The following is a 27,882-nucleotide window of genomic DNA, read 5'->3' as shown; positions in this document are numbered from 1 at the left end:
AGTCTTTTTCCAAATTAAACTTTTAGTGACACAAAAGTTTCCAACTTGAGTTTTTAACTCTATCTACCTTGTAATTCCTGTTTAGAAGCAAGTGGTTCATTATTTCCCTTTTGATTAAACAAAAAAAATACCATAGTGTTTCACTGTGAATGACGCTGTCAGCCAAAGCTATTTCACTGCTTAATCATGAAACAGATCCAACATTGAAACAATACCAAAAATTCATTCACTGAAACAGAAGACATACAACATTATCAGTCTAGGGTGAAAAAGCACAAGACTGATTAATCAGCAACCTTTGTTGGGAGGAATTTGTATCCTACACTTGGCAAATAAAACAAACTGTAATCATGGGTTTTATTTTTTGAGCCCCTCCACTAAAGGCCTACAAGTTATATACTGTGATCAGCCCATAGTTAGATTAATCTTCTGCACCTTCTTCATTTGCTCCATTGGCTGTTCAATAAATATTGATGCTCAGAACACTGATGCAAAAACGCTGCCAGCGAAGCACCATCAAGGAAAGTCTCAAGGATCCAGGAGTCCTGTGAGCAAATAAAGCAGAATCACGCATTATATTGGCATCCCACTTGATTAAGGGATCTAATTCTTTGATGGTTTTCCTTTAGACCAGGTGAAGTGGATGTAGTGCACATCTTCAAAAGCCATGAGGTTTATCTAGATTGTGTATCTAGACTGATTTGATTCATCAGCTAAATGCCGAATATCTGTATGGTACTACGAGTCTTTTTAGGCTTGGTCTTTGGGTTTAAGATGCATTCCTTATGTCATCTCGTGGCCTTTAAGAGGTAGAAGATAGTGGAAAGAGGTCATGATACAGTTTTCCTTTCCTTAGCATGGCTTTTCCTTTCCTGTTTTTCTCCTGGAAGATGTTTTAGTAAATTTTCTCCAGTTTATACACTGCATTTTCTATGTCTGCATAGAAAGGCTGCATTCTATTTCTTGGCAGTTGTCAGTTTTAGTACTATGTTGGCAAATGGAAGTGGGCGATGTAACTGTACAACCCAAGTGTTGGATCCTTCTAGTATCTGAGTATCTGGGTAACTCAAGAGTAAGGACTGAATCCAGGGAGGAATCATGTAACTGCCTCTGTTCTTTAACTCTGTGAACTTGCGTTCATACAGCGTTTTACAAGGTTGTCATTGCTCTTAGGAATCTGTTTTTGGCTTATTGTTGCCTTTTGGAATTGTTTAGAAAATCCACAGGTTGATTTATTTCATGGCATTAAAAAAAAATTAAACTCTGGAAAGAAAAGCAGCAACTTGGCATGAAACTCTCAGGGGAGAAAAGTGTGATATGAAATTGAGTCGTAGCTTGAAAAAGTGTCGGGTAGCATGCACTGAAGCTAATTGGTGTCCCAACAGGTAGACCAAGTTCCAAAATGACTGATAAGTAGTTTTAAACAGAAAAAAAAAAAAAAAAAAAAAAAAAAATTGGTTGAGTTGAAAACTGGGCTTGAGAGAACAGCTATTTTTCTTAAATAGAGAGAGAAAGTAGAACACTAAAAAAAGAAAAGAAAGAAAGACAGAAAGACAGACACATAACTGGCAGACAAAGGGTTATGGACACTCTGAAAATTATATTGAAAAGTTGACTTAGATAATATATGGTGACTTAGACGACATAAAGGAATTTATTGCAAAAAAGGAAAATAGCTTTCATGGTGTCTAGCTTTTGAAATCAAATCACTTTATTTTCAGAAGATATCTCATTGTAAACTATTATTCTTTTTTTTTTTTTTAATCATGTAACACACTAGTGATCAGAGTAAGATAAAAAGAAGGAAATGTATTGGAAGTGTACGGTGGTACAACACAAAATGCAGGTTTGGATTTTGTTTTGAGAGTCTACAAGTTGAAAGCCAAACCAGTTATCTCAAGGTTAGTCCAGGAGTGGGGATGTACCTGGTAAGGGGAAAACTTAACTAAAGCTGTCACGTCAAGATGCCTGCTCTGAGGAGACGAAAATCAGCAGTGTGAAAAATAACATGTAAAATAACATTTTCCTATGTCAATGACCAATGCTGCAGGCTAGTCATCATTAATGCTACCTAGTGTTTGGAAGAATGCTGAGAAATGTAAAATTACGGGACACAGCTGCTTTTGCATACGACTCTATCGCTTTCCTTTTTTCTTCCAGTGGTCACTGGGATTGTGAAGGTATGGGAGTGACACCACCACCGACTCTGACCAGTGGCACACAGTCTATTTATCAGGGGGGATCCCTCCTAGTTAAGGAAGCTTTACAGCAGGGATGAGCAGTGTTAATGTGAAAGGAGAGCAGACAACCGCAAAGATGGCAGAGGAGCTCAGAGCCCAGGCTTGAGCCGGCCTGCTAAGCAGGATGGCTGTGTGATTTGGGGAAGTCGATCAAACTGTACCTTAGTTTGCTCATTTCTAAAGTGGGAATACAATAGTACATGCCCCTAGGGCTAGTGAGAGGATGAAAGTGCAGATATGAGTACTGCTTAGCAAAGTGCCTGAATCTCAGTGAGTGTTTTATGTGTTACCTAGTGTTGTTGTTGTTGTTATTGTTATTATAATGCGATAATCTGAGGAAGCCACCAGTATTCACTTTAAACTATGGATAATAGAACAGCTTTTTGTACCAGCTGCCTGCAATGCAGTGTGAACAAAATTAATTATGGATTTCAACAAAACGAGGGACTCTAAACCAACACAAATATAGGTGCTCCCAAATTTAGAAATTCCTTCTTCACATGGTGTTAATATCAGCTGTACCTCACTCATTTATTCGTGCAACAGACATTTATTGATTGCCTAATGAGTACCGGGCATTAGTCTAATGTGGGGGTATAATAATGAACAAATGTCACGTGAAAGAATGGACTGTTTCGTCAGATGATACGTCAGTTTTTACTATGGAGCAGGTGGTTCAAGGGGTCAAGTCCGTCTAGATTTCTAGAATGTGGGTCTTAGGCAAATGTAAAGGTGCAAGTGCCTGGAAACCAGAAACTAAAGGTACCAAAAGGCAGAAGAGATGCCACAAAGGAGGTGGGAGGAGAACAAAGGTGAACTTGGTTATTTCAAAAATGTGCTCTTCATTCTCTCTTATTCCTCCTTTATTCATCCTGGGACCCATTTGCGGCTCTGATTTCCATGGTTCTGGACTAAACAGGCATTCATAGAATGCCTGAGGGTCCTAACTATGATCTAGAACATTATGTCTATTCCAAGTATCAATGATCTAAACAACTTATTTGGAAATAAAATTTGGAGGAGCACATCCATTTGCCTTTTGGGGCCTGTATTTTTATTATTGTTGTGGTAATTTTCTGATTCTGATAATGAGTGTCATGAATGCAGGAGAATAAATGCTGATGTTTTCATTTTCTTTCTGTGTCCTACTTTTAATTTTTTCCTGTATAGTTATCACCTAGGTTAAAAATATTAAATTTATTTTCAGTAGTGTGTTTCTCAATGACTTGAGGAAGAAAAACAGGGACAGATAGGGGGTTTATATTTGAAAAGAGATGAATCTACTTGACCAGTACACAGGTTTCAAGTTGGAGTGAAGAGATTTGCACAGACACTAAACCAGAGAACATAAGTGAGGAATGTGGTCTATTCCTGTTTCTGTAATTTGCTCCCACTATGGGCCAGTACATGGCAGTACTTTTCAGATGTAATCCTTGTCTCATTCAAAAGAAAAATGTCAAGTGAGAAATGAAACACAAAAGGCAATTTTTGTTATTCTGGGAGAAAAAGTTTAGTGGAAATTTTGAATTAGCAAAATTGTTTCAATTTTTTTCTTTTCCATATGAATCAACTGTTATCACTCCAAAGTTAGCCATCACCTGGTTCTACCACTGTCTAAAATGATGACTCGAGTAACTGATAATAAAAATATTGTGTCATTTTCATAAACACATCAAATAAACATCACAAAATGCTCAGTTTATGATATTAAGTGAATGTTGTTGAGAGAGCAATAGCCCAAAATGGTCTAGTGACTCTAAACCACCAGGAAGTAAAATCAAGACTTTACATAAGAACTTATTTAGAAATATTTCTTTGCCTAGGATTTTCCCAAGGGCTGTTAGGCATTTGGTTTCTGCCACTAGCCTAATCCTCCCTATGCAGCTCTGAGCTAATTATCGTGAAAGAGACTGAGCTCTCATACATATCTTTTTGTGTACTTGCTTCCAGAACACACATATTAGCATTGCAAAATTTTGGATGTCCATGTATCTCTTACACTTCTCATTTGATTTGTATCTTGAGGGGTGGAAAACTTCCATAAATAAGCTGCCATGCTCTCAAGCCAATCCCTCTTCTGGTGTCTGATGGGGGAACTGGAGGCAGTGAGCTAAATTAGATAACCACCACTCTGTTCAAAAATCTCACAAAAATCTCTTCTCATCACTGTTTTAGAGATTTTTTTGCTTGTTCATTACTTCTGTCAATGTAGTCAGATTTTACCCTCCTGTGGGTTGGCCTGAAGACTGAGGAAATGAGATCTGGGGGAGAAGATGTGAGAAAAGGAAAGGAAGACAATCGTGTGTGTTCGCATGCCACACTGGAGGTATTTAACAACTGCAAAACAGTATGGAAGAATGAGATCATTTGAATTGAGAGAAGGTAGGTTCCTGAAAATAGGAGATGGACTGAAAAAAGGTGTCAGAATGTCAATGGCCAGTTGTCTCTTTGCTTGTTTTTTCTGGATCCTGGGGACAGTAACAGCTTTGACAGCCACTGAACACCAGTAATGTCCTCATTGTCAGAATTTGTTCTAACATGTTTTGTTGGAAAAATACACCAGAGGATGGAGAATATGGATGGAGACTGTATTTTACCAGCGCCAAATAAAATAGTCAAAATGTTCTCCTTGATAAGATGGAAATAATCAAATAACCACCTTTGATTGGTTCTAGATGAGCTGAGTGTTTTGCAGGGTGTGCATTAATATTTATATTCTTTATGGTACCAGACATCTGTATAAAATGCGATGAACTACTTATTAGCTATGTACTGACTTTCTCCATGATCTCATCTTCATATTCAGACTGAAATTCCCCAGCTGTGACTTACAGAAATCCTTGCTCATGTGCTGTGTCATTCTCACTCCTTATTTCAACAAATATTGATGAAGCACCTACAGCATTTTAAGGGCTGCACCAAGTACTAAAGGTTACGATGGTGGACTTGGTGCCTTTTTAAAATTTATAGTCAGGAGGAGGCAGGTTTTAAGCACAATGTTACACTGATGGAATTATTTAATAGCCATTGTGTTAGGCCCAAAAGAAATATAAAGTGTCACGAGAACATAAGCTAGAAGGAAACCAACCTAGTCTGGGGAGCTAAGGCAGCCTTTCCTGACAGGAGTCAAAAGCTTAGGGGTCCAAGGATCAAAGTCAGGGCCCTGATGGTCCCAGCAAAGGGAAAACATGGGAGTGAACCCTGATGCATTTTTTAAAAACTTTAAAATTTAAAATTATAATTATAGACTGACAGGAAGTTGCAAAATGAATACAGAGTATGGTGAAACTTTCACTGGTTTCTTCCAATGGTAACATCTTGTACGACTGTAGTGTGATGTTAAAACCAAAAACTTGATATTGGTCTAGTGGTATAACTTGAGTAACTAGACTACAGTCTTGGTTGTTACCAGTTTTTATACACACTCATTTGTGTGTGTGTGCATGTGTATATGTAGTTCTACCTGGTTTGGCCCCATGTGAAGATCCATGTAACCACCACCACCACCACAATCAGGGAACAGAGGTGTTCCACCACCACAAAGGGGCTCCCTCTTGCTTTTTCTTTAGAGCCTCACCAATGCCTCATTCCTGTCTCTATTCCCTGGGAATCATTCACTTATCCTCTGTCTCTCTAATTTTCTCATTTAGAAAATGTTACAGAATGGAATCATACAGTAGGCAACCTTTCTGAGACTGGCTTGTTTTCACTTATTCATGATGTCCTTGAGACCCATCCAATACTTTGTTCTTTTTTTTATTGCTGAGTAGTATTCCATGGTATGGATGGATTGGAGTTTACTGTTAACTCACTGAAGGACACCTGGGTGCACTTTTAGTTTGGGGCTATTATAATAAAGCCTCTATGAATATTTGTGTATCTAATGCATTTTTGAGGAGGGAGAAAAAGGCTATTGTTGTTCAGCACAAAATGAGGCTTGTTGGGGGCCCAATTATGCAAAGACACAAATCCTTTCTGGATGGAGAATGTAGAAGAACAAAAATGAATGAATAAATAAGTAAGAGGAAACTGAATGCAAACACAGAGTGTTTTAAGGACTCTGGCTTTTGGTGTTATATCAGATATCCAGATGGTTGCCTTTTATTTTTCAGTTTTTATTTGACTGTTTGCACATAATGAGGTGGTCAGGCTTGAATACTAGTTTACAGATGGATGAGGGGGGAGGGTATTCTATACTTGAGATAGCTAATTAAGACATAGTCTCTAAAAACAGGCTTATAGAAACTTTTCTTCCCTCTGTTCACTGAGAAAAAAAACTTATATTTAGTAAAAGAATTTTATTGGAAGCACCAAATTGAAAACTGTCAGCTCAGATTCTGCAGCTTAAGGAAGATTCGGCCTAGTGGTGTGTTGATTGAGAATGGAGAAAAACAAACTGGGAAAGCATGAGTGTACTGGGTTTTCTGTAAATCAGCAGACATGGCAAAATGAGAAATGAGAATTCCGATTGAGTCAAATCTCTGCAGAGAACAGGTGATCTCCTACCAGAGGAAACGTGGTTTTGAAAATTAACATTTTTACCTACTTTATTGACATTCACTTTCTTGATACTGTTTAATTCATTAATTTTGAGGGAGGAGGTTGGTGCCACTCAAAAGGCATGAGTCCCATTCTAAGAGATGAGAAGAGAAAACCACCAAGGGGATTTTGGAATCAAACCAGCTTGATCTAATTTAAGCCAGTTTATCAAAATAGTTGTTCATAAAGGATGTTTTGCTCATTAGAACCTCTGGGTGTTTGTGTTTTCCTATGTCGAGAATGCAGCCTCACTTTCTCTTTGCCAACCTGAATTCTAGCAGTCCTTCATGGGATAGTCTGAGCTCATCCTTCTGTGAAGCCTGCCATGGAACTCATGCCTTCTTTCACTGATGTCCCATTATAGTTACAAGATCGTGCAGATTTGTACTTAATGGCTGTCAAACTGTCACGTCTTAATCATATACGCCCAACCAGATTTAATTAATTCAGTGAAATATATACAAGTAAAATAACAAAATATAAAGTTTGAAAGATGGAAGAGGAAAGTGTACTAGGAAAATCCATTATACCAATGCCCAAACTTTCCATTTCAAAAACCTTTCAGTGTAATGATAACATTCTATATTGGAGGGTTGATGTGAAATATACACAGTAATATACACTTGATATTTTCATTGGGACTAGTCTTTCAGGAAAGCCACTTGGACTCTTAAAATTTCTATATCCTTGGACCGAATACACCCATTTTTATTAATTTTTGTCCAGGTAATTATTAGAGGTACAGACAAAAAGTTACATATAAGATTGTTTGTTGCAGGATTATTTATGACATAGAAAAATAAAAATAACCTGAAAGGGAACTTAATAAATTAATAAATTTCCTTGCAGGTATTAAAACTAAGTTTTCAAAGAATATTTAATGGCATGAGAAAATCCTCATGTTGTGATAAAAAATGGGAATATAGAGGACACACCCCATTCAAATCAGACCCAATCCAGGCTCCTTTCTGTTTCTCCTCTTTTCTTTCTTCTTTCAGCGCTTTTGCCATAAACCCTTTGCATCTGGGAAAATTGGGACTTGCTTTGGAAATTCATATTCTGGTTTCCAAAGCTAACACACATCTAGGGATAATTTCAAATAATTGGAACAAAATACATTCAACACTAAATATATAAATCTTAAACTATAGAGAACAGAAGTTAATCTTTTGTCAGTTGTTCACTGTAAATGTCAAATATTACTGTGCTAGTTAGAAGAGATTTCTGCTAATAAATGGACAAATCACCCAGCTTTATTGTACCATGATCTACATTATGTTGTATATAAAGCCACATTATACTCACACGTTACCTTGGAAATAATACCTGTAGTTGAGTCTTGTTATAGTTCTTGTTCTGTCTGATTGTAGTTGTGTGACATTGGAAAGTTTTTTTCTCTTTCTGGATCTCAGTCTCCTTAACTGTGAAATGAGCATACATGTTTGTCATCCTCCCAAGGTTATTTATGTGTGTGTGTGTGTGTGTGTGTGTGTGTATGTATGCCTGTGTGTGTTTGTGTGAAGGTAATAAGACGTACATTTCAATGATAGATGAAAAATCTGAAGTATATAACCTCTAATAACTCTTTAAGATACATAAATTTTGACTGTGTGATGTCATGAAATATATTTTGTCTCCTGTTATGTTACTTCTCTCTTTGTAACTGGTGGTGTGGCTTCTGCTGAATTCTCTCCAGTGCCTCAAAGAGCACAAATGCTTGTGGATAAAATTAGGTCTTATTATATTAGCAAAGGTTGAAAAGTTTGAGAATACACAGTGTTGTAAAGGATGTGAGGAAACAGGCACTGCCAAACACAGTGAGTGTAGATTGATTTTGGAAGGCAATTAGGAATAACCTATCTAAATTTAAAAAGCATGTACTGTCTATTCAGCCATTCTATTTCTAAGACTATTCTATAATTATTCTTGTAAATGTGGAAAGATTTATGTACAAGGATGTTCTTTGCAACATTCTTTACAACAGAGAAAAATACATACAACTCAAAATGAGTACTGGATACGTAAAATATGATATGACGGAAAACTATTTGGCTATTCAAAAGAATGAGTTGAGTCTGTATGTACTGAAATGGAAAGATGTCTAAGATATTTCAGTAAGTGAAAATAGCAAATTGAAGAATTTGTATGCTGTGATATTATGTAAAAAGAAATAGGTGTTCATATAAATTTGAATAGAAAAATTTTGGAAGGTTGTAAAGAGTCATTAGGAGCAGTTGCCTCCACAGAATGGAGCTGGGGAGGGTTGTTTTGTTCTTACATATTGCTTAAATTGTTTACTAGCAACTTGTATTATTCCTATAACAATAAAGGAGGAATTTTCACTTATAAGGTTAGAAATAATAAATAAATTAACAAAGTTGCAATGATCATTTTTGTGCTAGATATTGTGCCCTTTTATGCACTATTTTATTTGGGGGGACTCCCGGAAAGGTAGCACTCCATCATCGGCTATAATAAGTTATACATCAGGTTGTTTTCCAAAGAGTTGTGCCATTTTAAGATATTACCGGCCTTGTATGAGAGTAACAGAGTAATATTTTACTTGTATTATTTCTAAAGCAATTGTTTTCGTTAATTTATAGTACACATGTAAACTTACTGTTTTTATTTTATCAGAATTTGTGGTAGCCCATTTGTCATTTATTTTACTGTTGACAATTTACGTTAAGGAAATATTCTAAATGCAAACAACAATAAACTAACAAACTTTATGATAAAAATTATTATTCTAGAAATATCTACAATAGTAACAACTTAAAATTCATGAAGAACAGTTAATTATGGTTTATCCACTCTACACCAAGGGATTATTTGGTTAGTATTTAGTTATTAACTATATATACCAATAATATAATAATGCAGAAGTAGACTATACATACTAGGTTGAGTAAATGAAGAAAAGTTAACATATATAGTTACAGTTATTGGAACTACAGAAGAATTATATATCTATTCATAGAAAAAACAATGGAAGGAAAGTCATTAAAGAGTCAAATTGGAAGCAATTTTTATTAAAATGGCAACAGTTAAAGATATTTTCCCCTCTATTCAGTATCTGAAGAGTTAGAATTAAACTAAATAAAGACTATGTGTTTATTGGTACAAGGTCAAGGTCAGGGCTCAGTAAAGGTCAGTGCCCCTTCCACACTTACTATAAAGTAGAAAAGTCTATGTTCCATGTTCTGCTCTGCTATATGTTAGGAAAGCCAAACTTTTCTGTCATATCTGTCTTTTCTGTCTTTATTTCCTTTCTGTACTCTTTTTCTCAGTCATACTCGATAAGATTGTGGATCCCCAGATGGTAATTCTATACAAAACTACAATAAAATATAAAACAAACAAAAATCTTCAATATCTTGTAAACTTTAATGAAAAAGAAATGAAAACAAATATATGTATGTATCTCCATGATGTGGACATTGTGCTGTACACCAGAAATTGACACATTGTAATTGACTGTCAATAAAAATATATAAATAAAAATACATATATACATACATACATACATACATAAAGGCCACTACTTACCTCTCCTAAAAAAAAAAAGAACAAAAACTTCTCCAGATAATGCAGAAAAATGTAAGGTAGAGTCTGTGTGTTTCCAGAAAATTGTAAAGGTGTGGAAAAGGGTAGTTTATGTTGGCAGTGCCACCATACTTAAGGAGAAAAGCAATGATACGGATGCCTGATATTTTGATGGATAGTTGAAGGCACAATTTCCCTTTCCTCTATAAAGAGACATGACTGGTGATGTTTGAGTGAATGCCACATACTGACTCATGGAATTGAGAATTGTATGAAAAATTAAGAACAAGCTAGCTTCAGTTTTTCCTGTATTTATCAAATTTGGCAAGCAGAAATTTTAAGAGTTTAATGATCTAGTTTGGGAATTGTTTTGCCTCAGAAATTTGCAGTTATTTTTCCTAAAACATGGGAGACTGTCAAAAGGAAGACAATCAAAAGATTGTATCTGATGGTAGGGCTGGCGATGGGAAGACTGGAGATATGGATGGACATTAGAACAGGGAAACCCCTTCCAAAACATGTACAACAATCAAAGAAAAAGCTAAACAATGGGGTAAATAATTAATTCCCAGGGTCTGAAGTTAATAATATACAATAAAGTTAACTTCATTGTGTAGGAAAAAATCAAGGGGTATAGCCCATCTGAGTACATGCATATTCTATTTGTTGAAAAGTTGATCTAGAAACTCTGAAATTTCCTGTTATAATCGGAGGGATGACTGAGCCCCCAAAAGATGCACTACAGCATCAGCTACACGTATTTGCTTTAATTCATTAGCAGTAAACTTTATTTGTGGCACAATCACATCTTCCTATGTTCCAAACACCCACATTGCTTTCTTTGTTTCCTGTCATTTTGTATACGATATGCAAATATACTCAAATTGAAATATAGCTTAGCAATTTGTAACATTGTTTAAGACCATAAAATATAAAATATGATCACTAAATATTTTGGTTTAATGGGCCTGGTGTTCTACTACATATTTATTTTAACTCACTCTTAAAATGTCAAAAGAAACTCAAAAATCTGTTTTAGGTCCAAATGTAGAACTATTAATTTTATGGCCCAACATCTGATTAAATTTAACTATGCTTCTAAGAGTATATAGATTCCAAGCATTAGATGGGCTGACTGTCTAATCCCATCATTTTAAGTGGAATTGAACCACATCTTGCCAAATATGATAATATCCTGAGGGAGGGAGAAAGGGAGAAATGAGACAACAGAAGATGTTTGGAGGCTCTGTGAATTTATGTCCTCCGCTTGGGAGGCTAACCAAAACATTTTAATACCTCCAGTACCCACACTTGGGTAAGACAATGTGAAAGTGAAAACAGTTTTCAGTGATTTCTCTTGCATTGATAAACCTATTATCAGTGTCAGTAGACTTACAGAGTTAAACACAGTGCCTGCATCCCCAGGAATAAGGGTGGGTCCGAGGCTGTATAATTTCCAGTAAACAGTTCTAAGACTTTCCCAATAGCTAGCTTTTGAGGTAATGGCATTCTTAGTCGGAGAAAAAGGGCACAGACAGGCTTATGCTCAAGGCTCTCGAGAATCCTGCTGACTGGTTCATTAAGCAGAACTGGCAACTGACTCCTAAGATAAAAGTTCTTGATGGATTTCCAAGCCAAGGGAAGGGTGCTGAGTGACACATATAAATACATAAAGGAGAAAGAAGGGTGAGCTTGAATGGCAGTGACCTTTTCATGAAAAGTTTATGGAAGAGGTACTAGTTATAAGACCTTAGACTGCATTCTGAAGAATTTGTTCACCACTAAACAAACGGTGAGAACTGTGTCCCCAAAGTGGGGGATTTTGGATATCCTTTATATATATATATGACAAAACTTTTGAAATAGTGTGGTCTTAGAAGTAGATTGCTACACTGGACTACTGCATATATTCTTTTTTCTTCGGTTTCCTACTGGCTTCATGTGAGACTCTGGGAAAATCTCTTGAGGATTCTTTTAACTTCCATTACTTTTATCTCTGAGTATTACGTGAGTATCTATTGCCTCAATGAGTATTTACTGATTTATATTATACATATAATTAAATGCCTTGAGTTCTATCTATAGAAGAAATATATAATAGAAACAAATGATATTCAAATATATCTATTTTAAGATATAATTCAGGGGAGAGGGTATAACTCAGTTGGTAAAGTGTGCGCTCAGCATGCATGAGGTCCTGGGTTCAATCCACAGTACCTCTGTTAAAAAAATAATAATAAAATTAAAATAAATAAATAAATAAATAAATAAATAAATAAATAAATAAGCTAGCAAGCCTAATTACCCACCAAAGAAACAAATTTTAAAAAGATAAACAAGAAAATGCTAGTGATTAATTTTTTAACTAAGAAAAACATATACTTGGAAAACTTCTGAGCAGTGACTGCCATTTAAAAATTTTTTTTCAGAATGAATGTATCTCCAAATCTACGTGATGATAGTTTATCTCAATTGTCCTTTGTCCTATTTTTGCATCAAGTAAATCATAAGAAACATTTTAATTAGAGATTTGAAGAGGTAAAAGTATTATACTAGGCCCCAAATCCTCCTATGTTTTAAAAAATCAGTAGAAGTTGTTAGCATGATAAATCTTTGGAATGCATCTATAGGGATGAATTTTCTAAAAAGCAAACTGAAGTATGATTAAGAGTCAGCTTTCTGTGGAGATAATAGTCATGCCCGTAAGTATTTAATCATTAGTGGAAAGGTAGTATATCTTATTTTTATTTAATGAAAGTCAGTCCTCATTGCTGTTACCACTTTCTGCCAGCATTTTAGCACTTTTCACTAGAAATTAATGTTGTACAAGCCTTACACTTTTATAATTACCATGTTTTTATTATCTTACTATTAAGTATATACCATTGACATAAGAGAATGTCTTTATAATCAGCTTAGTTTCTAAAAAGATAATTTAAAATGATTTCTATTGGCTTTTACAAATTCAAATGTTTTCAATACATATTCTAGTAAAGTACATTAATAAAGTCCTTATTCTTTCATAACATAAAGAAGAAACAATGATTATATTGTATATTTCAACCCCTTTTGACAATGGTTCCAACATGCTTTTCTATTCTGCTCTAATTGTGGGAGAAAGGCTGGCTTAATAAATTGAATTTTAAATGATTCTAATGGAGTATTTACAGAATAACCTTAAGATGACTATGAAAGAGCCAAAAAAGTAAGTAAGGCTTCCTAAACGTGTAGTGCCATGATCCAATCAGCCATTTACAGTTGGTGAGTTCAAAGTCAGAGGACCTGGGAAAGCATTAATTCATATGAGAAAAATAGATAGAAAGAATAATAGAAAAAAAAAAGGGAAAGACAGCTTTAGGGAATTAAATTAATGTTAATAGGTAAGGATAGAGAAACAGTTTTAAGAATAATTTTCCCTTTAAGATGCAAAGAATATGAGAAATGTGATGTTTATAAACTATGACAGGAACACTTTTCTTTTAATAATAACAATAAAAACCTAAAAAAAACCCCAACAGGTATCACCATATCAAAACTATGAGAACTCATTTAATTTATATGTGAGTAAATGTTTTCAAGTTTCATATAAAATTCATGTGTAAAATAATTTTTTTAATGATGTAGAAAAAAAACTGCCAAGAATAGAAAGTTTCTATTTTCTTCAATAATTGTTTACTGAGAGAGAAGAGGGAGTGAAGTAGGGAGAGAGGAAAGATGGGAAAAAGGAAGAAAAGAAGGAAAGAAAGAGAAAAAGTGCACTATGTGAATTTACATCCACTACTTGGGAGGCTAACCAAAACATCTGAATACCTTCAGTTCCCACATTCTGAGTAAGATACTACAGAAGGGAAATCAAAGACTGCTGAATACAAGCTCTCTGTAGGTGTATACACACTTTTCTAGTGGGCATTTCTTCTTAACTCTGTCATAGTCCCTTCAACGTCAGCATCCTCCAAATCTAATTCATCATCCGTCTCCCCACCCCGCTGCCTCTCTGTATTCCCTGGTGCGAGTACCATTTCCCAGATCTCTCCAGCTAGATACATTGGTGTATTTACTGACACTTACCTTTGCTTCAGATGCTACTTGTTATTGCTTCAATGCCAGGTCTGCCTCTCAATGTATGATATCCCACTGCCTGGAATTTCATAGTCTCTGTCCATCCCCAGATTGCTCAGTTATCTCACAGTGAATTTGGTCAGGCCACACTCTCACTGAAAAACCTACTATGAGCAGAGATTAGGTGGACCTCTGCCACTCCTTCCTTTTGTACTTGGCTTCTAGATGAAATTGACAAAGACTTCCACTCCCGCAATTCCGTGACTTGCTGACCAAAACCCTCCCCCAAACTTTTACATATGCCTGTGGGAGTTAAATTCTCAAGTCACCTCAGCCTCTGGGCCCCGCCTCCTTAATGTACCTGATACCACCGACTCAGCCCATCCCTTGATTTTTCACAAACATTAAAACACCCACTCACATGAATATAAGTTCAATAAACTTGGAGATTTGGGAGAAAGGCTGATGAATGTGTTAAACATTAGCAACACAGATAACCTCAAATGGAGCAAAGAGATAATCGTTCTTAAAATATCCCTCATTCCGCCTGTGCTGGGGATGGTTACTAACATGTTTATTTATTTATTTTTAATCTTGCTTTTCATTATCTTGTTGAGTTTCCCCTTTTCTTCATTTCTCTCTTCCTGATCTCCTTATCTGAGAACTCCAAATTCTTCTCCCTCTATTTTATGGTATAATTCAGCTAACCCCACTCCCAGCCTCACGTGCATTAAATCCATCAGATTTGTTCAATAAAACCTAGCAAGGCACAGACCAGTTGGTCCTTCATTTGAAATAGTACTGTCACATCAAAACTGTCTTGACAGAATTGAGTGTGTAAAAAGCAGAATTCATCACATCTTTTCACACGTGATATGAAATTAAGGCTTTGACAACTTTTTCCACATTGTTGAAAAGGTTGTTTAAGGTTTACACAAACTTAATTCAAAGCAAGATACTATTAACTAGAAATTTCAAAGCATTTAGGAGAATGTTAACTGTCTTCAATGTACGTGTGACAATGACTTGGAGCTGAGAGTGTAGCTACTGGCTTAGTGCCCGAAAATCAACATGGGAAATAGTTGGCTACAAAAACCAATCTGGGGATCACAAATAATTTCCTAAAGTAGATCTGTTTATTCACAAAAAAAGTATCAATGTGATGACAGCTCAGGAATGGCTGAGTGTCTGCACCACGCCCTGTGGACAGTTGGGATTTTGCACAAAACAAAGGTTTCTAATCAGTCTTCTGGCAAACCAAGTGACCTGGTGTTTAGGGTAACCTAACAGGGAGAAGATAAAAGCATGAAAGAGAAATAAACAAGGCGATGTTTACCCATTTATTTCAAGTAATAATAATATGTCTTAATCTTTTAATGAGATGTTAAAAAGAAAACACACACACTTGAAAAAAAAAACCACTAACACAGAGGCAAACAAGATTTTTAGCTGATGCTCAAGGGCTGAATATTTAGGTCAGAATGAAGTTCAAGGTGAAATAGTAAAAAGAATTGCTTGCTTTGAACTTAATGGAGAAAAAAATGGATGCACACTTTTGTATCAGCACTGCCTTGTAAATGTGATTTTAAAAACTGAGAAATCACTGGCTTGGTTGAGAAATAGATTTCTGAGTTGTCATAGGAATGAAACCAATATTTTACCAGCAGATAGCTCTACCCTCAAGCAACCTTGATGAACTGAGCAAGATCAAGGCCAGATTGTAGTCCCTTGAAGCATTGATGATAAGCACACTATGGCTAAAGGACACAAATTACCCTTGGAATTATAATGCAGGTACCTTGGATATAAGAATAATGTGATTCAAACTAATTTCGGACTGTGCCAAGCAGGAAGAGAAAGTCCTCTGGGCATTCAAGAAGAACATTTAGACAAAGCAAAACAAGGAGGGGAATTTGTGGTTAGCAGGAAGCTGTTGCTCATTTATATTTTATTGAAGATTTAAAATGTTAGGCAAAAGAGTATGACAAGCAGAGAAAGACATTTGGAATGTACCTGATTTATAACTGAAAGAATCAAATAGAAGGAATGATAAGCATCAGGAAAATTAAAAAGGTGTTCTCTTTAGTTTCTTAAAATTATTTTGGAAACTCAGATGGGTTAGAAATATCAATGTAGATTTTTCTTGTATCTCATTATGATGCTTCATATGAATTACCATTCTTCTATGTTAATCAAAGTGAATCCCTTCCAATTACACAGATTGCTATGAAAAATCATGAGACATCACATTTTACTAAATGGGAAATACTATTGATCTAAGAAGATCCACTGAATAATGGAAGGGGTCCATTTTCATTACACATTCCCTCTAGCAAGGCTGAATGAATATGCTGGTGAAAGATGAAAAAATTAATTGATTTTTATAGTTTCAGGTACCTACAGAGTTTCAGATCCATACATGATAATTTGTTAATAGACATAAATAATGTTTCACTTGCCTCCATCCTCACAGTACAGTGCTAGGAACTGTTTACGGATATGGTTAATAAATGTCAGTTCTTCATTTTTAGGAGTTTACAATCAGAAACTGATGATAATAAAAGAGAAACACATAAAAGGAGGGATAGCTTTGTAAACCACACAGACAACAATGTTCAAGTATAAATGCGTTTGACCACTGCAAATGTGGAAGAGATGTGCTTATCAAGAGGGGATAAAAAGACAGTATCTATTTTTAGGAAGCAAGTTCTTGGTGCTAGCAGATTATATTGAATAGTTGTTTAATGTCTGTAAGAAGTAATTTTGTTAACCTATCTATCTGTCTATCATCTATCCATCCATCCAAATGAAAGAGGATATAAAGTAAAATAATCAGAGGAAGAGGGTAGTAAGTTGATGCACAATGTGATTCAATCAGAGGGTATACAAGAAGAGAGAGAAATGACTAGCTAGACATTTAAAAAATTAGGATGAAAGACCTGTCTATTGAGCAAGAAGATCTTACACATGATTTATGGGGCAAATTAAAAAAAATTATACGGCCTCAAAAAAGTCTGGCATCCACAAAACGAGAGGCGAAAAAGACAACTTTGACAGAAGAACTGAAGACTACAGGAAAGAACTATTGTAACTTGGGATTCTGGAGAGATGAGCCTATGATTATTCCAAAAGGAGATGAAGGATTACAAATAAACCAAAAGACAAGCTAACTAATAAGTTGATAGAGTCAAATTCTTATTTTTCACTGACTTATTTTTCACTTGACTTTGACTACATCATCTCTGAGATAATATGATTTAGTCATTAAAATGACTAAAATAAACAGGCAATGGAACCACTAATCCATGTGTCTGGACTACATTAATGATCAAATTGAGAAACAGTACACACGATCCAGTTCGTGTGGCCATCACTCAACAAATATTAATTGGCTGCTCTTTGTAATACATTGGAGTGAGTAGTTACTATACAAAATGCCAATGGAACACAGAGTACTTTTTTCTTTTATTCTGTAAGAAATCCTTTGGAAGAGTTGAAAAGAAGGCAAATCAGATTCAGAAAATGTCATGACTGAAAAAGCAGATTTAATTAGGAACTGAAAAGAGAACTGGAAAAACAACCAAGAGTCAGTGAAGTTTTATTTGGGAGCTTTCTTATTTATCAATGTTCTTTACTGACACACAGATCTTGGATGTGGGAAAAGTTAAAGATGGATGACAAATTTCTGCTCGATAGGAATTGTTCGTGGAAATTGTCTCACATCCAGAGGAAATGCACAGGGCAGGGGTGAATACAGAAATGAATGTATTAGAGATGTGTATTCATTCAACAAAATTTTTTTTTTTTTGAGCTCATGTTATTTTGCAAACACTGTTGAGGCACTGGGGTGCCCAGATGAATAAATCACGGCCTCTGCCATCAGTGGGGCAACCAACATGAAAGCAATGGGGGTAACCCCATGGAAAGTGAAAGTTAGGGGAGGAGTGGGGAGGGTCTCTGAAGCAGATGAGGTGAGAGTCAAGACTAAATGAGGAAAGAGGCTCAGAAGCCAAGGAGAGAAGGTTGTGTAATTGGTTATCAGCAGTGTCAAATTCTGTACATAGGTCAAGGAGCATGGAGATGGAGAAATGCCATTTCGTTTTGGCAGTGAGTGTGTTACTGGAGACCTTGGCAAGGCTAGCTTCTGGGAAGTTGGCGTGGGTTGGAGCTGGGCTGGACCAGGTTCAGGAGTGTTTTCACTGAGGAACTGAATGCATCTGGTGCACTCTAGGAGTTGGGAGAGGAAGGGGAGGGGAGCAGTTGTTCGAGGGTGTGTGTATTTCTTGAGCCCCAGGACTCTTGGAGACAGCAGGAACCCCCGCACACAGGCTTTTCAGTTCTATTTTGTGAAAAATCCAGCTTTCCCTGGCGATGAGGAAACAGCATTTACATCTCTAAGTAGCCTTTGTTGAGCTTGTTTGTTCTCTCAGGCAGTGAGTCACTCTGTAACACTGACCCTGCCATTGAAGTCAGCAGATTCTATTTGGAGAGCATTGGTGATTGTGAGGGGAGTTGTTTAAAAAGTTGACAAAAACACTGACTCTCCCTGATACGCTAAACACCTGTGGGTATCAGTTTTGACGACTGCCCATTAGCTCAGGAGCACATGGATTTGAGTCAAAGAAAAGGGAAGTCTCCTCTTCTGAAGGAGCTTGATGTATGTGACACAAGAAGAAGTTATAATACTTTCTATTTTGGTTTCCTTTCATTTGAGAAGAATTTTAAAGAGAAAAGTGGTTCTGCAAATGCCAACTTCAATTAAAATGCTAACTACTAGTTGCAGTTTCCCCACCTCTGCCAAAGGGAAGAGGTCCAATGTGACCAGCCACCTGTTTCCCTTTATAAGAGCTCAAGACTGCTGCTCAGTCCAGTGACACTGGACTGACACTGAATATCAGTGTGATGATGAATCAAAAGTCAACAGCAGTGGAGCTTTATTTACCGAGAAATGACCCTTAGTAAGGTCATCTCTTTTCGAGAGGACACCACAGTCGTTAAAGTTGAAACCCTCATCCAGAGGGTCCGTGAGCCCAACTAAGGCGTGACACAAAGAGGGAGTAACAATCTTTGGTGTTTCCAACTGGATCAAATGTATGTACGTACATGCCAACGCGCTGGCCGAAGATGTTTGAGCTGATAGTAATGTCACGTGGTTTCTGATGGCTTAACTCGATACAGTAAAGGTCACAGAACTAGAAATTTAAGAATCGATTACGAAATAGGTTAAAGTTGCCATCAAGAGAGTGGTTTTGGAGTCGGTAGGACCTGGGTTTTCTTGACAGCTGTGTCATTTATTAGCTGTGTGACATCAATTAAATGACTTAAATTTTTAAGCCTCTATTTCCTTATCTATAAAGTGGCAATAATACCCATGCCTACCGCATACTGTTGTTTTAAGGACGAGATGACACAGTGCAGCTTAACCCAAGACCAGGCATATGGGAAATGCTTCCTAAATAATGGCCATTACTTTCCCTCAAATTAAGTATCGTCAATTCCTTGTTGATCAGGAAAATAAAAACAAACCATTAGCTCTTCTTTAAAGGTATAAGAACAAATATGAAAATGAATATATGAAAGCGCTTGCTGTCAAAAAGTTACATTTGGAAAACTGTCAAGGTAGGTCTCAGAGAAAACTAGTGAGTACCATCAACTAATTCTAATCCAAGAGGATTGAAATGAGAGCATCTTAATCACCAGAGCGAGCCCAGAAAGAGAACCTAAAGTATATTCACTTCTGAAATTTAAGATTCTGATTTTACTAACATTAAAAAGTTGTTTCTATTAAATGCAGAGATTAGCTTCATTATACACATAAAGAGTATCAGCGCTCTTGTTCAAATTAATAGTAAAAAATTACTCCCAGGAGGCTCTGTGGGACATAGTCACAATATCCAGGTAACGATCAGTGCCCTTCTCTCCACGTGTAAAACGCTCTACTCCACTTTCAGAACAACCTGACAGCTGAAGCTCTTCGCTACTTTGTCTTGTTTCCAGTACCCTGTTCTCCGCTGGGTGTGGAGGTCCTCCAGCCCTCCCTGCCGTCAGTCAGACCCAGACCTTCCCCCAGTTCTCAGACCCCATGTTTAATCGAAACGCCTGGCTCACCAGCCCCTGTTCATGTCAGTCATCTTTCCCACTCTCAGGGGAACCTGGCCAGCGTGAGCTATGTCATTCTATCTGCAGATAAAACCCAGAAAGAAAATCTGAAAGTTATCAAGCATGGATGGTCCACTGCTAAAGGACTCTGGATCTCAGTGAAGACTGGGCCTAAATTATACCTGTGAGGAGAACCCAGAAATCCGTCCTGCTAGCCCTCAACTTGGCCTGCTGAGGAAAAAGTAGACCCTGCCCTTTACCAAATATAAACTCTCTTTTTCTAGGTGAGAAAGAAAACTGCAAAGGCAAGACAGTATGGAGAACCGGCCACTTCCTAGGGGAGGTTGCCTGAAATTCCATTTGACAAAGCCTTTTTCAGCCTCTCTACCCCAAAGTGACCTCTCCCTCCACTGGCTGCCTATGCAATGGATGTCTTGCCATCCGTGTTCACATATCCTCAGGTATATGAGAGGGCACCGTGTTTAGGTGTCCATTAGAGCTACAGATACGAAGACTTACTTCCCTTTTCTCTGAGTCTCCTCGGAACCTAAGAGTCCTAGGGTTTGGGAGACAGAGAAGAAGATGGGGTGGGGAGGGAATTTGGGGTTCCGGGTTCTGCATTTTGCCTTTGTCAACCTTCTGTAAGTCATTCAGCCTCACTGGCAGTTATTCTTTGTATGATGGAGGTAATTATAGCTACTGGTTGGAAAAATACTTTGATATCTTCAGATAAAAGAGGCTTTAAAAGGGCAGAGGATAATTATTATTAGCAGCTCAACGGTTCTCAGCTTTTTCCATATGCAGCTTCCTCCAGGGAAGCTAAATCCATCAAAATAAAACCAGTTTGAGAGAAAAGGTACCCTATGAAACTATTTCAACAAAGAAACGACTTCAAAAAGATGAGCCAGATGAAACATAAAAGTGAAATGAAAAATTAAAGCAACGACATGCTTCTAAAAGAAAAATCTCTGCACTATTGTCAAGCATGAACTTAACATCACACACAAGTTGTGGTGTAATAATGGCATCTTGTGTTTGTATAATGTCTTTCCCCACAACCTTCTTTTTTGTGACATAAAATGATACTTATTAATTCTTCAAGATGCTAGCGGGCAGATGTTTAGGTGAGATCACTGAAGACTGATCCACTTCATAGATCAAGCCAGTGAAAAAGTGAGAATTAGAATCCAGTTTTCCCAACTGACATGACAGAAGCAAGGAACTGAAGGTTCTGCCTTCTCACGGTATCTTTCAAAAATCTCTCTGTTGGAATCCCGTCAGCTACGAGGTACAGATGGAAGTTTTGGCATTGTTCTGACTTTTGTCTTACCATTTAGCAAGTATTAAAAAACAATTATTGATGAAGGTCTTCTAGGCAGCTGATTCTTGCTAAGAGAATAAAAGAAAGAAAATAAAAAAAAAAAAATCCAAGCATAATATCCAGCATCTAGCCACAAGCAGATTATGGTGTAGTTGAGGAGAAAAGACATATCTACAAAGCAATTTGTGGACAAAATATTATTTTATATTTCAGTATTAAATGCTATCTAGTCTGAAGAGCTTTTCATGATTATGCTAGTGGTAAGTAATCCCCTCCTCTTTTTTTTAAAACATGTGTAGCACTCCCAGAAATGTGTTTCCTACCACATTCCTAAGAGGCGTATATTATGTCATGCCTTTTCTCCAGGATCAGAGTTCAAGCTCATTGAGAGCTTCTGCCTTATTTCATATGAAATTTCATTCCCTGCTTCGCATTGTCCAGGACACAACGTGAGGGCTCAACAATGTTTGTTGAATGACGTATTGATATAATAATTTTTTAATATAGGCAATTAACGCTATCACAAGGACAATATGTGCAGCAAAATTGCCGAGCATGTTTTCATCCATAATTAAAATCCATTAGGCTCAGAACAATTAGGAAATCATCACTCTGGTCCTGATATTCTTTTGGTGCTTTGATAGCATTTACAAATTAGTTAAAGTTGAAAAATTCTTTACCGTTACTGTGCTATTCTTCAACACCATTGGAACTTAATGTTATTTTACTTTCTTCAGGAGAGAGATGCTATAAAAAAAAAGAAAGAAAAGTGAGGAACTCACGTGCTCAGTTTTCTTTAAGATTTCCTTGTCATTGTTGCAGCCCCCCTCCACCTTACCTGAGCAGGGATGAGGGGAAAGAGGGCAGACTAAAAGACAACAGAACCTAGGATTTCTGGGCTGTATTTGGAAGGACAGGACAGTATATGGATTAATTTCCTCCCCCAGTAGCATGTGAACAGAAAAGGCTGCCTGCCTCTGCACTCCTGGAATAAGGCGAGTTAGCTGTCTGGGAAAGAATTACAAGATAACCTTTCCACCTCTCTGAAGGAGATGAGGAGAAGTAATTGGGTGAGAGCTACCTTCCTTTCTTCATTGCTTCCCTCTAATACTTTGTCCTTTGTGAAAAAATAGCACCTAATTTGCATGAATGTCTGATAATGTGTTTATGCAAAATGTTCCGAAATTAAATCAAGTTTTCCTTTCACTCATTGGGTGTAAAATAATTCATATTTACATATTAAATACTGACCCAATCAGAGAGTATATACATGCACAGTGTAAGTATGCAATTCCCTTCCCTTAGAGATGCTCTCAGTCTTAGGAACAATGACTTAACAGGACACATAGGACTTTCCCAGAGAACAAAAATAGTCACGAAACTTATTTTTAAATAGATCAGTATGTTACTTACATTATGCATAAGCTGAGCACCCATTTTGCCACTTCACTTATCTCACCACCTTCTTCCATTCTTCTGAGAGAGGAAGAAAAGAAGAGGAAAAGAAGTAAGGATTTTCACTTCTGGGGTGAAGTTCTAGGTTTATTTCATCTCTCCAGCATCATGACCTTTGCAGGCAACACTCCTCATTGTTTCCTGAACTGCATGGCTTAACTTCTCAAGAGAAGCCATGATGTCCAGGCCACTCAGGGTCACCCAAGGTCGGCTCCTGTTCCCACTGTAGGGAGTGATCCACTAGAGTTGGCTTTGCTCAAAAATAGCCTGTGTCCATGCGGTAGAATTAGCTTGATATCACCGAGCTCCAAACTTGGAGCCAGAGTCCTGCTTTCAGAGGGAAAGGACTCCAAGCCCTTTAACATTGCTGTTATGCAAGTTTTTAATTAGTCATGAGGGACTGATAGCCAGGGCCCTGAGACAGTATCATGATGACCAGGGCGGATGCCTCAGGAGGATGCCAAAGGGACGAAGGCTCCACCTTTGAGAGCATATTTTCTTTCTCCTAACCCTGAAGGGAGTCCAAGAAACAGGATCTTGGATTTCTACTGGTACAGGTTCATTAACCCAAATCCCCCCAATTCGCCACAATTTGTTATGGCATTTCCACCTTCCTCATTTTCCAAAAAGCTGACCAACTTAATCCAAGGAATGACAAATGTGATTGATAGGCCAAACCGCCATTAGACAGATGGACTTTATATTTTGAGCCTTCTCTGTCACTTGAGTACATGCATCAAAATTGGGTAGATGAAATTATAACTGCAGAAGAGAGAAAATTCAGTCGACTATGTATAGAACGCTTATTTTTCTCCTGAATCTGTTCTCAGTAAAAGTCTTATTTTCAGAAAGACTTTTGGCTAAACTATTAGTGTGCCATAAATAATGATATGTACATCTTGCCTAATAAGTCACTTCTCTGGCTCACAGCTAAGTATTAGTATCCCTTTTGCTTTTACAGATAGACAAAATGAAAGCCATAGATTAAATTAATGGAAGGAAAGTGAACTACAAACCATGGCTACTTCTGCTTTGGCAAAGTGAAAAGTTTATTGCAAGTTTACAGTGCCAAGGGTAGCCTTCAGGATGACTTTTTCTCAGCTCCGGGCCCTGGGAGTAATTGCAAAGTGGGTAGCAATGATTTTTTTGGCATCTTCCCACTTCATACCCAGTGCCGTCTTCCACCTACTTTTCTGAAATTGAGTATTTAGTGGCCCTATCAAAGCTTATGCTTTTCCAAACTCCTTTCTGAGTTATCCTTTTCATTTCTACTCTGCAGTGAAGGGTCCCAGAGTCCCTGGTTGTTATAGACTCATATACATGCATGCACACACACACAGTATCAGAAGAAAGTTTTCTTATTATGGACTCACGATCATTCATACTGAGATATGAATGACTTACATGCTTATTAATTTTAATAGAAGTTTGCTAATGAGAATGAGACTTTAGATGGATGTGATTATGCTAGGGAGACAGTCTTTAACTTCCTTGTCCCTTTGTTTATGCTCTAACGTCCACATGCCCAACTCGCATCTTCCAAACAACACTGAGAACAATCAGTTGGCAATAGGTACTCCACTTACGAATGATTTCTTAAGAATCTAGACCTTGACACAGACACTCTGTAGCCCTCAGGCTCCTGAAAAAAATCTCCTATCATACAGTCTGATGAAGGGCTGAAAATCTAACTCCCAGCTCCTTAACTCATGACAGACGATACCATACAGGATGGTAGAATAACAGCCTTCAGGTTCAACTTCTGGTGTATGAATTCTGGCCCCGCCACTTTGTAGCTGTGTGACCCTAGTCAATGTACTTAACCTCTTTATAAAATGGGGAGGCTAATAGCTATTACCTCATCAGATGATTTTAAGAATTCATTGATATAATAAATATACAGTGCAGTCCCTGGCATAAATTAAGTGCTCGGTCAATGTTAGCTATTCCTATTAGAGCAGGTATAGTCATTATTATGCACTGTAACACCATCTAACAGAAAATCTCCAAGCGGGCAGCTTCAGGGCATACCTGCGGTCACGTCCCTCTCTGGGCATCTTGGGTTTTAGTGCTTCATCTGTTTTTTGTCTTTAGTTACTTATTTGGGGATGTGGTGCCTCAGGCATGGTGCTAGGACCCAGAAACTGCACTGAGCTATACAAATGTGGCTTCTATGCTGATGAAGCTGTCAGTGCTGAAAGAGTAACATGGGGAACTGATTACAAAATCAATTTCAATGACGATAATCCCTGTGCAAAAAACAGATGCTATGAAAGCAGGCAAGGTTTAGGGGCGGGAGGCTAAGTACCAGGATCAGGAAAGAATCCGTCTTAAAGGATGAGTAAGAATTAGATAGTCCAGAGTTGCAGGTAAGAGAGTAGAAAACAAGTAAATGGAAAAATGATGTTATGGACTGAATATTTGTGTTCCCTCCCCCAGGTCATGTTGAAGCCCTAACTCTCAATATGATGGTATTTGGAGGTAGGGCCCTGGGGGGGTACTTAGGATTAGGTGAGTTCAGTGAGAGTGAAGCCCTGGTGATGGGATTCACGTCCTTATAAGAAGAGAAAGAGAAACCTGAAGTGTCTATCCTACAGGACACAGCATGAAGGCAGCCACCTACCTGCCAAGAAGAGAGCCCTCGCCTGGAACTGAATGGCTGACACCTTGCTCTTGGACTTCCCAGGCTCCGAAACTGTGAGAAATAAATATCTGTTGTTTAAGCCTCTGGTCTATGCTATTGTTGTTATGGCAGCCTGAGAAGACTAAGACATAGTGGAAGGTTGCATTTGAGGAGGTGCTAGGGAGACAGTATGGCTGGGGAAGAGGAGGGTGGTGGTGGTGGTTGGGAAGCAGGAAGTGAGTGGTGCAGAATTAGGCTGCAGTCAGGGCAGGGCCTGGATCAATCAGTTGTTCTCAATCAAGGGCAGGTATTTGGCAGTGTTTGGTGACATTTTTGGTTGTCACATCTGGGGATAGGTTGTTCTACTTGGTAGAGGCCAAGAATGTTGCTAAACATCCTACAAGGCAGAGAACAGCCCCTGACACTCCCTGCATCCCCCCAAAAGGATTTTTTCAGCTAAAAATGCCAATAGAGCCAAGGTTGAGAAACCTTGGGCTAGAATGATCATCATGTAGGATCTTGAAGGCAGGTTAAAAGCATTGGGCTTTATGGTGAGAATGAGGGGAACCAGTTAGAGGGCTGCCAGAAAAGGTGTGATGTGGTCATATTTCTGTCTTAAAAACCATTTCTGGCTGCTGTTGAGGAAGAGCAGCTGATAGATCTTTGCAAAAGTCAGATGAGAGATGATGGTGGTTTGGACTTTGCTTGCCTTAAAATGTATATCCCCACATTTCCTCAACTTTGAACGGGGGAGTGAATGAACTGGATGTGGAGAAGCAGAGAAAATAATTGGACTCTAGAGAAAGGGAGATGTGCTCTTCTTCAGGATTTTCTGAGTCTCATAAAAACACCTCCTCTTTTCCTTCCTAGGATACAGGAGTCACTGCTGGCCGCCCTGGATGGTGGTTACCACACAGGTCTCAACACCTGCTCCACCTCCTCCAGCTGCTTTCCTACTTCCACTCTGCACTTTCCACTGAGAATTGTCTCTTGTGGGCTCCTCTGCCCAGTTGGACTCACTCTAGAAACAGATGTATGCTGATTACTGCTCCATGGATTCCCAGAGTCTTCCCTGGCCCAGCACAAAATCTTATGTCTATCAGTCGTGTCAAATGCTTTGAAAATAGAACATCTGTCTCCTACTTCAAAAGTGCATTTCTAACAAATTCCACAAAACAGCAGTCTGTCATGCCTGATTCCGCCAAACACACGGCATCAATTTCTAAGATTATCCAGATTTTATTTTAACTGATGCTTTTCAATAAAAATAATCCATCATGGGTCTTTATATCTAACAGCTATCCTAAACCCTTTCTGAAAAGAGGCAAGGTTAGTTAATACAGCTAATTTGGAAATAAATTTTACACTTGGAAGATTTTCCACTACCTAAATTCACAAGTCAGAAGAAATCCTGACTGGGTAGTGATAAATAGGGTTGCATACGTATGAGTCATAGTCTTACTCAATGGGAACAGAGTGAAGAGTCCATTGCTCATACATGGCGGAATCTAGAGTCAGATGGCCCAAGATGCACTCATAAGCCAGATATATACTAGACCAGGGACTCTTGCACTGGGGGCTAGGAATATCTGGAGAGTAAATGTGTGAATCAGTCAGATGTAAGAAACAGGGAGTGCTTGAATCTACTGGGAACCAGAGTGGCTATGCCCGCCTAAAGGTGTTCCAATTAAAAAAAGAAAAAATTAAGCCAGATGCTACCAGACAAAACATGTGTACAAGCATCACTTGGCCAATACTGCCAGTTTGCAAATTCTGATCAAAGGGAAAATAAAATAAAAACCCTAAAGACCTCCACTGGGAACTTCAAATCTAATTAAAGAGAAAATATTGCTGAAATATTGAAAGACCAAAAAAAAAAAAAAAAAAAAAAAAGATGCGCTGTTGATGTATAGTGGATGTTTAAAAAAAAATCCTGTCTTCTTTCTTTTGATGTTGCATTATTTATAGTGATCATATAAATAAAGTGATTTTTCTCACTC

At 37.6% G+C, this 27,882-nt stretch overlaps 2 long non-coding RNA genes across 2 annotated transcripts; one reads left to right on the top strand and one right to left on the bottom strand.

Moving 5' to 3' along the window:
* Nucleotides 1-333: 333 nt before the first annotated feature.
* LOC116662833 lies at nt 334-14,674 on the bottom strand. Its single transcript, XR_004318926.1, has 2 exons — nt 14,394-14,674; nt 334-545 (listed from the first exon to the last, which is right to left on the bottom strand). It is a non-coding gene; the product is annotated as an uncharacterized LOC116662833 (long non-coding RNA).
* LOC116662830 lies at nt 12,024-27,882 on the top strand. Its single transcript, XR_004318925.1, has 3 exons — nt 12,024-12,332; nt 25,857-25,956; nt 26,753-27,882. It is a non-coding gene; the product is annotated as an uncharacterized LOC116662830 (long non-coding RNA).

The sequence above is a fragment of the Camelus ferus genome, chromosome 1 (genome assembly GCF_009834535.1).
Source record: "Camelus ferus isolate YT-003-E chromosome 1, BCGSAC_Cfer_1.0, whole genome shotgun sequence".
Lineage (NCBI taxonomy): Eukaryota > Metazoa > Chordata > Mammalia > Artiodactyla > Camelidae > Camelus > Camelus ferus.
Note: the sequence above shows the minus strand (reverse complement) of the source record. Positions and strands in the feature narration are given on the sequence as shown.